The sequence below is a fragment of the Dromaius novaehollandiae genome, chromosome 1, assembly GCF_036370855.1.
Source record: "Dromaius novaehollandiae isolate bDroNov1 chromosome 1, bDroNov1.hap1, whole genome shotgun sequence".
Classification (NCBI taxonomy): Eukaryota; Metazoa; Chordata; class Aves; order Casuariiformes; family Dromaiidae; genus Dromaius; species Dromaius novaehollandiae.
Genome location: NC_088098.1, coordinates 48,603,286 through 48,615,889, shown reverse-complemented (window position 1 = coordinate 48,615,889; position 12,604 = coordinate 48,603,286). Strand labels below are relative to the sequence as shown.

The window sequence follows — 12,604 nt, the reverse complement described above, 5'->3', positions numbered from 1 at the left end:
ATTCTCTCGGCGTTAGTGCTTTGCGCGAGGAATGGTAACGCAGTTTAAATTCGGCTCAGGCGGGAGAGGCGCGCGAGGCGACGCTGCCGCGGGGGGAGGGGGCGCTGCCCGCCGCCGCCCTGCCCCCCTGCCCACCCCCCCCCCCGCGGGGGCGGACCCGCTCCGCCCGGGCTCCCCTGTGGCGAGGGGGGAGCAGGTTTCTCCCTCCCCCGTGGCCGCTGCCGTGGCGCCTCGGGACCGGCCCCGCGGGGGAGGCCTGGCGCGGTGCCCACCGCCTGCTGTTGTAGGGACCGGGCAGCTGGCAGCGTCCCTGCCGCGGCTCCCCCGGCACCGGCTTCCCCGGCGCGATCGGCTTGCAGGGCTTGTCACACGCTCGTCCGCAGTTGGCTCAAGCGGCTGCCTTACAAATACATTTAAAGCGTCTTCTCCCACAGGAAGCGAATTTTTTGTTACCGGTAGCGAAGTGCTCAACTTCACCAGCCTGGAGAAGAAACCCAGCCAGGACAGCGTAGCGAACCTCTTACTGTAACTGCTGCGCTTGCGATGAATGTTAGGTTAAAAAAATGCTGGAATCCTTTCTAACGTATTGAAAAATGTGAAAGGTGCGTAGTCGCTGCATCGAGCTGACTTCAAAAATTTCACAATAGTCTCTCCCTGCTGAGGAAGTGGTAGGACTGAAGCCTAAGACTCAAAGTCGTGAGGATGAGTGATTTAAATCTTTCTGCATTTACGTAGTGCTTGCTGGCAACATACACTGCTATAAACCTTTAATGAATTGTACGGCGTGAGGTTTAAAATGTAGATCTGAATATACATCTTATGTTCGTGAGAACTATTTTGCAGTATCATAGCTAAGAAGAATTGAAATGTGAATCTATTTTAATTTGTCCATAAAACATGGATGTGAAACCAGATGGGTAGCGGTAGCGCCCCCTCCTTTATGTCCCCAAAAGTGAATGGTTTTAAACTGCCGCTGAAAAAAAGAACTTCCTCTATTATTTGGTTTGTTCAATCACTTACAACAGTGGTTGTCATTTGTGTTTAGCTAGCCATTGCTAACCTCTTGGCTAGATGAAGCTGCTGAGGGTCATTTTTGTGAAAGGGAATTTGCAGGAGAATCAGGGACTCATCCACAGAAAGTCTGATGCTACTGATGAATCAGTGTAGTTTAAGAAAGCCATTAATGCAAGGGAGAAGCTTAGCTTGGGGAATTTAATTTACCTCCTAGTGCAAATAATGATACACTGTGGCCATTGTCTACATTCTTAATAATATATATATAAAATGAAGAAACCATTTAGTCCTTACTATTCTATATATTTAATCTGTTCAGTTTGTTAGACAATGAGTCTGAGCTGTGGGTAGGAACATTTTCCTTCCATTAATAGCATACATGGAGCAAATGCTCCTACACCAATGTGTTTTGACTACTATCACTTATTTTTAAGCCCAAATGGAACAAATTAGATGGCCCTATTTATTTTTCAGCATATCTTACCCAAACTTTTTCCTGGAACATGAGCATCGCATAAGAAGTGTTTTGGAAATGCTCTGTGAAAGTTGAATTCCTCTCCAAATCCGACAGTAGTAATGTGTAGATCATATGTTTCATCTTGAAAAGCCTCTTTGGTCTTTTGGAAAACAGATCCTTCCCTCATCTCTAAGTATTTGCATCCAATTCAGATAATAAGCCAGTTGCAGACTAATACAGAGCACACTTCAGACAGGTAGTAGGTGAGAGATTCTTCAGCTATCACCCTATTGTAAACCAAAAAACTCCATTGGCGTGAAGTCACAAATGTTTTAAAGCAGTGTAAGGGGGAACTGGATCTGGGAAATTTTAACCAAAGTTAGCAGTGAAAATGCAATCTAAAAAAATGGTGTGGGTACCACCTAACAACCCCACAGATAACAGATCATTCTATATTTTAGACCTGAAGCTTGTTTTCTGCTGGTGCTTCTTAGTGGAGTTCAGCCACTGTTGGCAACTTACTGTACAGTTCAGAATATGCAATACAGTTGGTGCTCACTTTTATTATGAGTGACCCTCAGCAGTGGAAGGAATGAAAAATGTTGATCTTCAGGTCACTTCACACCTTTCAATCTAAGTATTTTGATGGTAAGCCTGCTTTTAAAGCATTTAGTGTAGCATAAAAAATGCAATAATAAGATATGGAGCAGTAAATCACTACAAAGCTACACTCCCAGTTCAGATTTGTTCAAAATAAATAGATGGGTTAACTGGCTTTATGCTGGATCTGTATTTTTGTCCTTCTAGAATCAGGCAACGCTGGCTTAGGAGAATAAAACTAGCAGAAACTCAGCCTCATATGCTTTGGCTAATTGTTCAAAAACCAGTATTAGTGATTACAGAACCACAGCCTCACGTTAACATTACTTACAGTTCATATCTATATTCCATTTATGTTTTGAAAGTTATTTCCTCAACCATAGAAATAGGTATTTTTCATGAATGATTTTCTTAGTTATAGTGTTAAACTTATGTTGACGCAACTCCCTTGCATGGACGCTGGACTCTTTTATTGGCTCACTGTTAGCTGCTTCCAAAGTGACATAAGCTAAATGGGAGATGGGCACCTGTTTCCTCCTCATAGAAAGTTATATTACATTTTAATTTTACTCTATTTCAGACCAGCAGATTTCTGTGAAGCAGGGTCCATAAAAAATCCTTCGCACAAAACTGTCCTTTATTCCCTGGATGGTATGAAGTTGGCGTACCCAGCTCTACACTTTTCATTTTTGCTCCTTGGGAACAGCATTCTCCAGACAAGGTAAAGATAAAGTATTGGAGAGGTAGCCAAAATGTGTACTTACATTATGGTTAACACTGGAAACTGCAAACTTGCAGCTATCCCCACAACTAAATCTCAGTACATTTGAGCATCTGCACTTTTCTTGTTCCGTGTGAATGAAAGGAATATTAAATTTTGTAGCATAAGATAGCAGCCAGAAGGAAAAAGGGAATTAGTTCATTACGAACCAGCTCAAAAGATCTTCCTAATGTTCTTACAGAAAAAGAAAAAGAAACCCTAAGTGATCTGTATGCCATTTAGCTGATTTGCATCTTAAAGGTTGAAATACAAAACTATTGCTTTGTGAAACATTCCAGTACTTTAAATTAATGTGTATGCCTGACATCAAATTCTGCTTTTCAAAGGCTGGAACACCTGCTTCTACCTGAGAAACATATAGTCAAGTGTTACCTCCTATCAGTATAAATGCAGATGACAAAAAGGTTTAGGAGAAAAGTGAAAATTAGAAGTGCAAGACTTTGACTATTTTCATTGGTTGAAAAATTACTGTAGGCTTGCCTAAAAATGTGAAATATGCTGAAAGTGAAAGCCAAAAATACTTCCTATGTAGGACCCTCCCAAATGTCTGGAATTTTTTGCTTTTCTGAGCATGAGAAAGAGATTTTCAGTCATTCAGACTTTTTTGATATGAAAAGACTGAATGCCTTCTAAATTACCACAGGTTTTTAGCTTAGAGTTTTGCCTGCTTTACCGTTCTTAACCTCTAATGCCACATGTAAATATGAGACACGTTATGTCGCACTACACTATAAATTTTAATTTTCTATGTCTGTGTGTTCAAAGATTATCCTGAGTTCAGTAGTTTTTGGATAACATTTAATCCATAATAAAATATACCTTTATAATTTGCATTCATGTTTAATCTTTGCCTCATAATACATGATAAAATTGTAAAAACTGTAAATCCATTAATGACAAAGACATTTAATGAAGTGCTGGAGACCTGCTCTTGTCTTAAACTGAGTTGATACAGAAATCTTCCTATCTAAAGGAAATTTAAATCCCTGTTTGAAATATTAATTCAGTCTGGGTGCACAGCAAGTTTGACAATGAAAATAATAGTCCCTTTCAGAAAGGCAATAGAAACTGGAAAACACATTACTATAAATAAAAGAACTAGTTCCTAATCATTAAGGCATAGTGTAACTATACTTTCTAGAATTACTCACTGCTTTTCCACATTCTTGATCAATTTAGAAAACTGAGACTAAATAAGTGGCTTTTTTAAAGAACTCTACCTTTCTTATTAGAAGTGTCTTTTTAAGCATAATTCCAGCGTGAATGGCAAAGCGATAAGAAAAAAGCATGCCTTATTATAATGGAGCAAAGGACTTACAGAGTAACTCTCTTGGTGAAAAAGTTACACCTGTTGCTGAATTTGCCAGTGGACATAGTTTTTACCAGGCAGATAGGACAGGCTACCCTCATTAGCACTCACAGGGGAATACACTTGGTGGTAAACAGGCAGGTGTTTGCTCATGTTTTCAATACAGAGGAATCCAGCTCTGTGGGTGTTCTGTAGGACTCTGTCCCCGTGCAGGGAAACAAATGTGTACAACTGAACGGTAAGACAGTTTTAAAGCTTCATGCTACTGACGTTGTGATAGACAAAGGCTTATATGAATGAAGACTTCAAGTATACTGAGAAATGAAGTAAAAATGACAAGTTACAGTTTCCCACACTGAATTATTTCCAAACAAGAAATATTCACATATATATTTTTATCATGTATCAGCAGAGATAGTGCAGACACTGTATTTACCATATATAAGCCATTATCTCAGCTCCAAGATTCTTGAACCTGGCGTGGATTTAAGTTATTGTCTATATTTAACTAGTAGTAATTTCATTACAAAAAACCCGAGTGCCTCAAAAATATTAATAGGTTCAACTCAACAATACAGCTATGAGATTAAAGAGATCTTATAGATAGCAAATTGAGAGGGAAAAACAACTATCATAAAAGCTCAAACATTTCAGAATTTGCACAGAGCTAAGGTTCATTTAATTCTTTCATTTAATTCTGAAACATCACTAGGTTATTTTAATTTAGGGAGAGTAGGTTCTCCCTCCAAAGAGCAACTGACAAAAAATTAAGCCTAATTACTGGTAATTGTGGGTTGTTGTTGAAAGGGATGATCCTGCTTTCTGTCCTGGCCCAGGTCATAAACTCCTGACACTCTCCTTTGTTGGATCCTGCAATTGTGCAGCCAGATCTGTGTGATGGACAGTGGGAGCTGTACAGTTGCAAAATTTGATGCACACGGAAAGGGCAAGGATGGACAGGACAGGGCAGAGCAAGACCAACAGTTTTGTAACAACCTGCAGTCACACTAGATTAGGTAGAATATGAAACCACACCATGAAAGCAGCGACTCTAACAGATTTTCTGTATGTCATTAGATGAACTCCTTATTGCAAGCCAGAGGATATTATCTGGTGATAATCTGGAACACTTAGAACAGCACACCTGTTTTCACAGTGGTAAAGGGATGCGAGCAGATCGCCCCTACTTCTGACATCTGCCTCCTTCTGACTGCTAAAGTGGAGGCGTAGGACATTTTGTAGACAGGGAAACATGTGACAGACCATGCATCCAATCTAGTTTTCCTCACCTTTTCTGAAGCAGATCTCTCTATCTTAAAATGTTTATGAAAAACCTGCATAGTTATTTTCAAGGGATACATGGACTGGTTTAATGAGATGCATTCAAGTAGCTTAATTTTTGAATTACCTTTTAACTGATGCGGATTTAGATTCAAGCTTTTCTAAATTATTTGATAGCAGTTTACCCTTTAACACAGCTAGCCCCAAAAGAGAAAGAACCCAGGCTCCTATGGGGAAAGAACAAGTCAGAAAGTAGTCAGGTAAGTTAGGTTTTTCCAGACTGGCAAATTCGCCATATGGTGCTGAGAAACTAAGCAGCTGCAACATTTTTAGTGGTTATCTTCAGAAACTTGGAAAGAACAGGGAACATTCTGGAAAAAAGGTAAATAAAAAATGCTCATCTTTAAAACAGAGTTCATCTTTCATTCCTGGGAAAAAATATTGCTAGAAATAATCAAAGAATTTGTAAGCATTTAGAAGGTAAGATGATGATTAACAGTGTACCCAGAAGAAATGATGTAAAGCCAATTGCATTCTGTGATTAAGGGCCTTGTAGATTGTGGAGAAAGAACAGGAGTCATATACCCTGACTGTACCAATGTCTTTCAAATGATGTCACATAATATTCTCAAAAGCAAGTCAGGAGAACATGGAAGAGATTAAATTGGTAAGGGGTAGGTACATAGTTTCTGCAGAAACTATCAATGATTAACTAACAAACTGGAATAATATGGAGAGCAGGATTCCCCATAAAGATGTATGGGGTCTCATTCTATTCTGTACGGTATTTCCATTTAAAATCTGGGCGGTGGAATAGAGCACATACTTCTTATATTTGCAGATGCTATGAAGCTAGCAGGGACTGCAAGTATATTAGAGAACAGAATTCAAATCCCAATTAACTCTAACAAACTGGGAAGTGATCTGGAAAAAGCAGAATGAAATTAAGTAGGGTCAAGCACAAAATACTGAGGCAGGAGTAATCAAGTGAACAAACATAAAATGGGGAACAGCTGGTGAGGTATCAGCCCTGCAGAAGAGGTGCTGGCTGCCATGGTGAATCACAAGCTGACCCTTAGTAACAATGTCATGTTATGCGAAAAAAAAGTACTAATTATACTCAGCAAGGCATGTGAAGCAGTTCTATTCTATTCAGAATGGGTAAAATCTGAGTCAGCTGAAATACTGTGTCCAGCTCTGGGCACTTAAAAATGCAACTCATTTGGAAAGACTCCAGAGGTAAGCAATACAAATAATCAGAGACCTAGCAAACACAGTCTATTACTCTAGAACGGAAAGCAATGGATAGACATAATGAATTTCAAATATGTAAGAAGTAGCTATAAACAGGAAGGGAATAAACTGTTCTCCATAGCCGCTGGCAATAGCACAAGGAGTACTGGCCTTAAGTTACAACAAAAGAGACATCAGGGTCAGACTACGTATATTACCTTCCTAACAGTAAGAATAGCAAAGCAATGGAATAGCACAGTTAAGGAGGCACTTCTATATTTGAAATGTTTTAAAGATATATGGAACAAGTATTACCTGTAAAAAAACAATGACATTTATCTTCAAAAAATGTATTTTGATTCTGCTGGCTCTAGTTTTCTAAGACTTCTTTATTTTCTTCATTCTCTGCTATGTTTTACAACTCTAATAAATGATTCTTATAAACTTAGAATGTTATCTGTGACATGTTTCTCTCTTTCCCTAAATTCAGGCCCTTGACAAACTTTTCTGTTTCCTTCTTAATGAAATGTCATTAATCTAAAAGTTTCCAGTCCACCTGAATCACTAACATACTGGTTCTTGGACTTGCTATCTTATATCTAGATCAATGTAATGTATTTTCTGTGGCCTTTTGGTTTCGGCACTTCAGTCTGTGGCTACTTTGAGAACATTCTTCTATTCTATGGCTTGAAACCATCATCTTCTGAAATACTTTTTCTGGCACCCCCCTCTCCATTCCCACCAAATCAGGTTTTTGTTTGCCTTCAGAGTTTTTAACACAAAACCTTTCCTAGCTCGTGGTTTGTCTTGTACTGCTTGCTTCCCCTGCCTTTACTTTCATCCTTTTCATATGAGCTTTTGTACTGAAAATAGGGTCTTCCTGCCAAACTTTCTGCTTCTCTCCTATTTAAAATTTAAATCTACCTACTCCTTTTGCCTTTTTCTCACCACTTCCACATACTTGTATAGTGTTTTTTCAGTTGTCTTTGTAAAATTAAAGGTGTAAAATCTTTGGCACATTTTTAGCTTTTAAGTGTGATATTAGAAAGTCTGATATACACAAACATTCTAAATTAAAAAATGGCTTTTTTATACAACAGGATCTTTATTATGTTGACATGGTAATAATCATGCACCATGAGTCCAGTTTAGCTACATACTTAAACTTACTTTTAGTTGCAGCACTTGTGCTGTATTCCTTAAGGAACAGATGCATGTATTTAAATGGTTAATTACGAATGTTCCTAACTGTTTTGGTAAATCAGAATGCTGTTAGTGGTTTCCGAAATTCAAGTTAGCTGCAAGAAAATTCTCTGAGTCATTCATGCATCCCAATTGTGTTATGCTCCAGAACCTGAGAAACCTGAAAGGTTTATTTTTTTTAAAAAAAGATAATATGCAGGTTTAAATAATTGCTTGTCTCCTTATTGCTTTGCTGTCAAGTTCAATTTTTATATCATGCCTGCTGTCCAGGGATGCTGAAATCTAGCAATAACAATGACTGCACATATTTATTATTCTTTCTGTACAAGGAACAATTCTGGACCTTCCCACTTCTCTTTATTAAGAAATGAAAAGACAAATAATCTGAAATCATGATGTTGACCTGAACAGTGTATCATGAGCCAATATATTTGAGGACTCACTGATGAGTTTATTATATAAGTAGCAGATGTATTGCATACAGAAACAAATAATTAAATACATGTATTTTGAACAATGTTTATTTGTGGTTCAGCAAAACCTTTATGATACTGAAATGGCTAATGCAGCATAGCATTTACAGATATCACTCTCCACCAGATGGTTTGCACAGAAAAAGTATTAGGGCAGCCTGAACTTTTTCTAGGTTATTTTAGGAATTTTCTGAACAGACTTTTGCAATTTAGGCCTTCAAAGTACTGAATAGAAATCAGCTATGAATCATAAAAGTTTATTCCCTTCATTTTTCCCATTCTATCTAGGCGTTCTGCAATAAAGTCTTGGAAGATCTGACTTCAAGTACATATGAAAAGCTAAGTTAGCTAACTATGCAAATTGTAAAATGTGCTTCACTATTTTAATGGACTAAATAAGATAATGAAAATTAATATTTAGACAATGGAACAAACATTTTTAATCTTGTCGCTTACGCTTGATACTAGCCTAGTCCTTGCAAAAGGGTCCATGGAAAAATGGGATTTGCACTCCCTGAGATCCCAGTTCTTCCTGGGCTCTTTGAAGGCAGGCCTCACCCTTTCAATTCGGAGCAGCCTGTGGTGCCCTACTGCCCTAATATCTGGGAAGGAAAAACAGTTTCCTTGTTTCCTTTCTCCCCTTTATACTTTCTGGCTGAAACAGACCCACCATTCCTCCCAAATCCTTGTTGAAGACATCCTGAATGCCAGATGTTTTCCAAACACCTGTTTCTTGTGTTTGTTTCTCTCTTCAGGCTGCCTGGTCAGTACTGCTGGCACACTTTCACCCATTTGGAGAGCCCCCATTTTACACTTCCGCTCTCCTTGTCTGACTCGAGCAAAAGGACAAGCCCCTGAAAGTCTTACCTATTTAAAGCAATTAGGCCCCCCTTTAAAATTAAAAAAAAAAAAAATTCACGTCCTCCGTTTCCTCCGAGATAACAAGTTAAGGCAAAGGAAGAAGAAAAAAGAGAAAACGAAGGGAAAACAAAAAAAAAAATGACCCCGACGTGATTCGAACACGCAGCCTTCTGATCTGGAGTCAGACGCGCTACCGTTGCGCCACGAGGTCCTGCTGGGCAGGGGCGCGCAGAGCCTTAGAACGCGCCCATCACAGACCGCCAGCGGGACACGGGCCGGGCGGGCCTCGGGGGCCGGCGAAGACCCTTTCTCACCCACCTGTGGCGACCTCACAGGTAACAACCGCAGGGCCTCTGCGGCCCCTCTCCTCCGCCACTGCTTCCGTTCCCGCCGCAGGTACGTTAACGCCCCTCGCCCTCACAGCCGCTCCCGGCCCCTAGCAGCAAGGGCCTCTCGCTCCCTCGGTTGTGCCGCGCTCACCTGCCGCCATCCACAGGCGCGCGGGGTCCCGGCTCCCCCTCCACAGTCCTTGGCCCGGTTCCCGCCGCCCAGACCTTGCTCCCCCGATGAGTCCCCGCCGCCGCGACCGTTACCCCCCAGCAGGGAGCGGTTGTTGTTTGCATAAAGAGTGCTCGGCGAAAAGGCCGAATAAGGTAGCTCCTCGTTAGTATAGTGGTGAGTATCCCCGCCTGTCACGCGGGAGACCGGGGTTCGATTCCCCGACGGGGAGATGCAACCGCGCTTTTTGCTGACTGCGCCGCGTCATTCGCTGCGAGCAGCGCGCGGCCCGGCCGTTAGCCCTCCCCCACCTCCCCCCGAGGCGAAGTTTTCTTTCGCGCGCTTTTTTGGCGGGGGGAGGGGGAGCTAAAGCGGTAGAGAGGGAAAGAAAAAAAAAAAACCGCATCGTGGCCTCCCCGTCGGGGAATCGAACCCCGGTCTCCCGCGTGACAGGCGGGGATACTCACCACTATACTAACGAGGAACTGCGGAGCACTCCATTGACTCCCGCGCTGCCGAGGCGGCTCCGCCCGCCGCGGGCCCGAGCTGCCCCCCGGGCGGGGCGGGAGCGGGGATGGAGGCGCCCATAGGGCTCTTGTTTTCCTGGCTCGGTTAGGCTCGTGTTTGCTGGGGCGGGGAGGCAGATGTACGGCGGTGTCCTGCCCCTAGCTCGTCTTCCTTCCTGTCCCATGACTGAATGCTCTGGGGACCTACAGGCACAAATCCATGAGAACAACTGTGGAAGGAAACTAGCAGGCTCAAGGCACTGAGGAGTGAAGCAGCAGCTCGGATATCTTTGCATTTGTATTTTTGCGTCTGATTCATGTAGACCATCTTTTTTTTTTTTTGTTTTTTTCTGGGAACTTGAGAAGCCCTCGGGTCAGCAGTCCTTGGGGTGAAAGGACTCAAGCACCTACTTCTTACCTACCCAAAAAGGGAATGAGAGAAATGGAAACCAATTACTCTGGGATTTGAGAGTAAAAGGCTGAAGGACACATACTGACTATATGGCCTGATACTGATTCAGTCAGCAGTAACATGACTGGAAGTTTGCATCATGGTGACATTATACAGGGAACTATATTTAATTTACCAGCTTGTTAGATGAAGAATTAACCCCATGCATAAAGGGGTGATGAGAACAGCCAGTGTTCTTGTTTGATGGTCTCTGCTACTGCTAGGATTTCTTTGGGTAAAAAGACCCCGGGCTAGCTTTTTCAGATGAACATGGCTAAAGAAAAAAATTCAATCTATATGTAGATGTCTAAATATAAGTGACCTGTAGCTGAAGCATTTCTAAAAATTGGGCTACTCATTTAAGTTTCTGGGTATAAATATGTGTTCCTCACTGCATGCAGCAAATTTGAAACGTACAAGAGGACTCTGCAGAGCCAAAGCCAAGGATCTGAAGAGACTCTAAAAGAAGAACAAGGGGTCTAATGGCCACTGCAGTCCAAGGAGGACATCTTGCAAAACTATGAGGAGCTTAAGCAAGGTATATAGTTCTCATGGCACTGAGAATATAATTCTCATGGCACTGGCAATTCTATACCAGAGCACTAATACCTCTTCTGCAGTTCACCATTTTAGGGAAGCACTAAGATGAATGTAAGTGTGATGGCTACTCTGCACTGATGGAGGAATTTTGCAAGAAGAGAAGCAGAGCTGTTGACAACCAGGACCTCTTCATTTCCCAGGTATCCTCTGCAAGGCCCCAGGATCAAGTGAGACAAAGTTTGCAACAGCCCACTTAAGATGGTCTCTCCCTATATATTCTTTGTTATGTTTTTCCACATTTTCAATTTCTTAACGTATCGCTAAGGGTGTTTTATCAGAAAAGCAGCTTGGTATTGACAGGCCCTGGCCATACCTTAACCCCCTGTCCTGCTCCTGCATGCCCACTCCAGCCTGTCATACTTCCTTCCATGCTGTCCTAGGATTTTTGCCACATATCAGTGGTCTTGCTCACTCCATGGCCTGGCACTTATGTTGTATTAGCTTAAGTTGTTGTAAACATATGCTGGTAATTAAAATAAAGCGCTGATCACAGGCACACCTAATTGATTCTGTCCTTGAAAAAGTGCTTGGTGGAGAGAAGCAGAACTAGGTTCACATGTGCTCCTTCTCTTATATGATCAGTACATGCATGTCCTTAGCTAGCATGTCCTCCACACATCCTACCAACTAGGGCAACCCTCAACCAAGACTGCTAGCCAATATGCAGTCTCACACTCTTTCACAATGTTGTCCCACTCCCTATGTAGTGGAGAACAAGCATATCTACTAAAAGTACCTACCACGACCTGAGCTGGTGATGGTGATCCTTAATTAGCCCTGAAGAAGGGTTAGCCAGCTGTCCTGCTGAAATGTGAAAATGACGACCACCTTTGTTTTCTTACTAAGTTTATAGGCATTTCTGAAGCCAGACTTTCCAAGTCATTATTGTGTGCTCCAAGTTAGAAGATGACATCTACAGCTGTGTAAGAATGGGAATTGGAAGAGACATAGAGGTATGAGTCAGTGAATCAGAAGGATTGTTTTGAAGTGGATTGGCTATTATAGTGCTGCTATGACTCAGAGTTAGGCAGCAAATTCCTTCCCTGTTGATCTGTCACAGAGATATACTAGCATAAAGCAGGACAGGTACTAGGAGCTGGTAGCAATGAGTCTGTGGAGGATCTGCCTCCTTTTCAGGACCTGTATCAGCTATTTGTCCAGTGCTAGCAACCTTGTTCCATGCTTTCCTCATCATTGCACCAGTTTTGTACTCAGAAGTCACTGGAAACCTGCTCAGTGGAGTAACAGGCATCTGCAAGAGGCCTTTTATGACCATTAGCAGGACTTGGGCTGGGATTTAGCTCAGCATTGTGACTGGAAGCTACTTACGTCCTCTT

The 12,604-nt window shown here is 41.7% G+C and overlaps 1 long non-coding RNA gene and 3 other non-coding genes across 5 annotated transcripts; 2 read left to right on the top strand and 2 right to left on the bottom strand.

Moving 5' to 3' along the window:
* Positions 1 to 15: 15 nt before the first annotated feature.
* Positions 16 to 11,765, top strand: LOC112997213 (uncharacterized). Of its 2 annotated transcripts, none has more exons than XR_010388923.1 (5): positions 16 to 602; positions 2,652 to 2,792; positions 9,107 to 9,547; positions 11,069 to 11,205; positions 11,288 to 11,765. It is a non-coding gene; the product is annotated as an uncharacterized LOC112997213 (long non-coding RNA). The 2 variants fall into 2 exon arrangements; XR_010388922.1 differs by having other exon boundaries at positions 9,107 to 9,608.
* On the bottom strand, positions 9,352 to 9,423 carry TRNAW-CCA (transfer RNA tryptophan (anticodon CCA)). The gene has a single exon. It is a non-coding gene; the product is annotated as a tRNA-Trp (tRNA).
* On the top strand, positions 9,871 to 9,942 carry TRNAD-GUC (transfer RNA aspartic acid (anticodon GUC)). The gene has a single exon. It is a non-coding gene; the product is annotated as a tRNA-Asp (tRNA).
* TRNAD-GUC (transfer RNA aspartic acid (anticodon GUC)) lies at positions 10,123 to 10,194 on the bottom strand. Its single transcript has one exon. It is a non-coding gene; the product is annotated as a tRNA-Asp (tRNA).
* Positions 11,766 to 12,604: the final 839 nt, after the last annotated feature.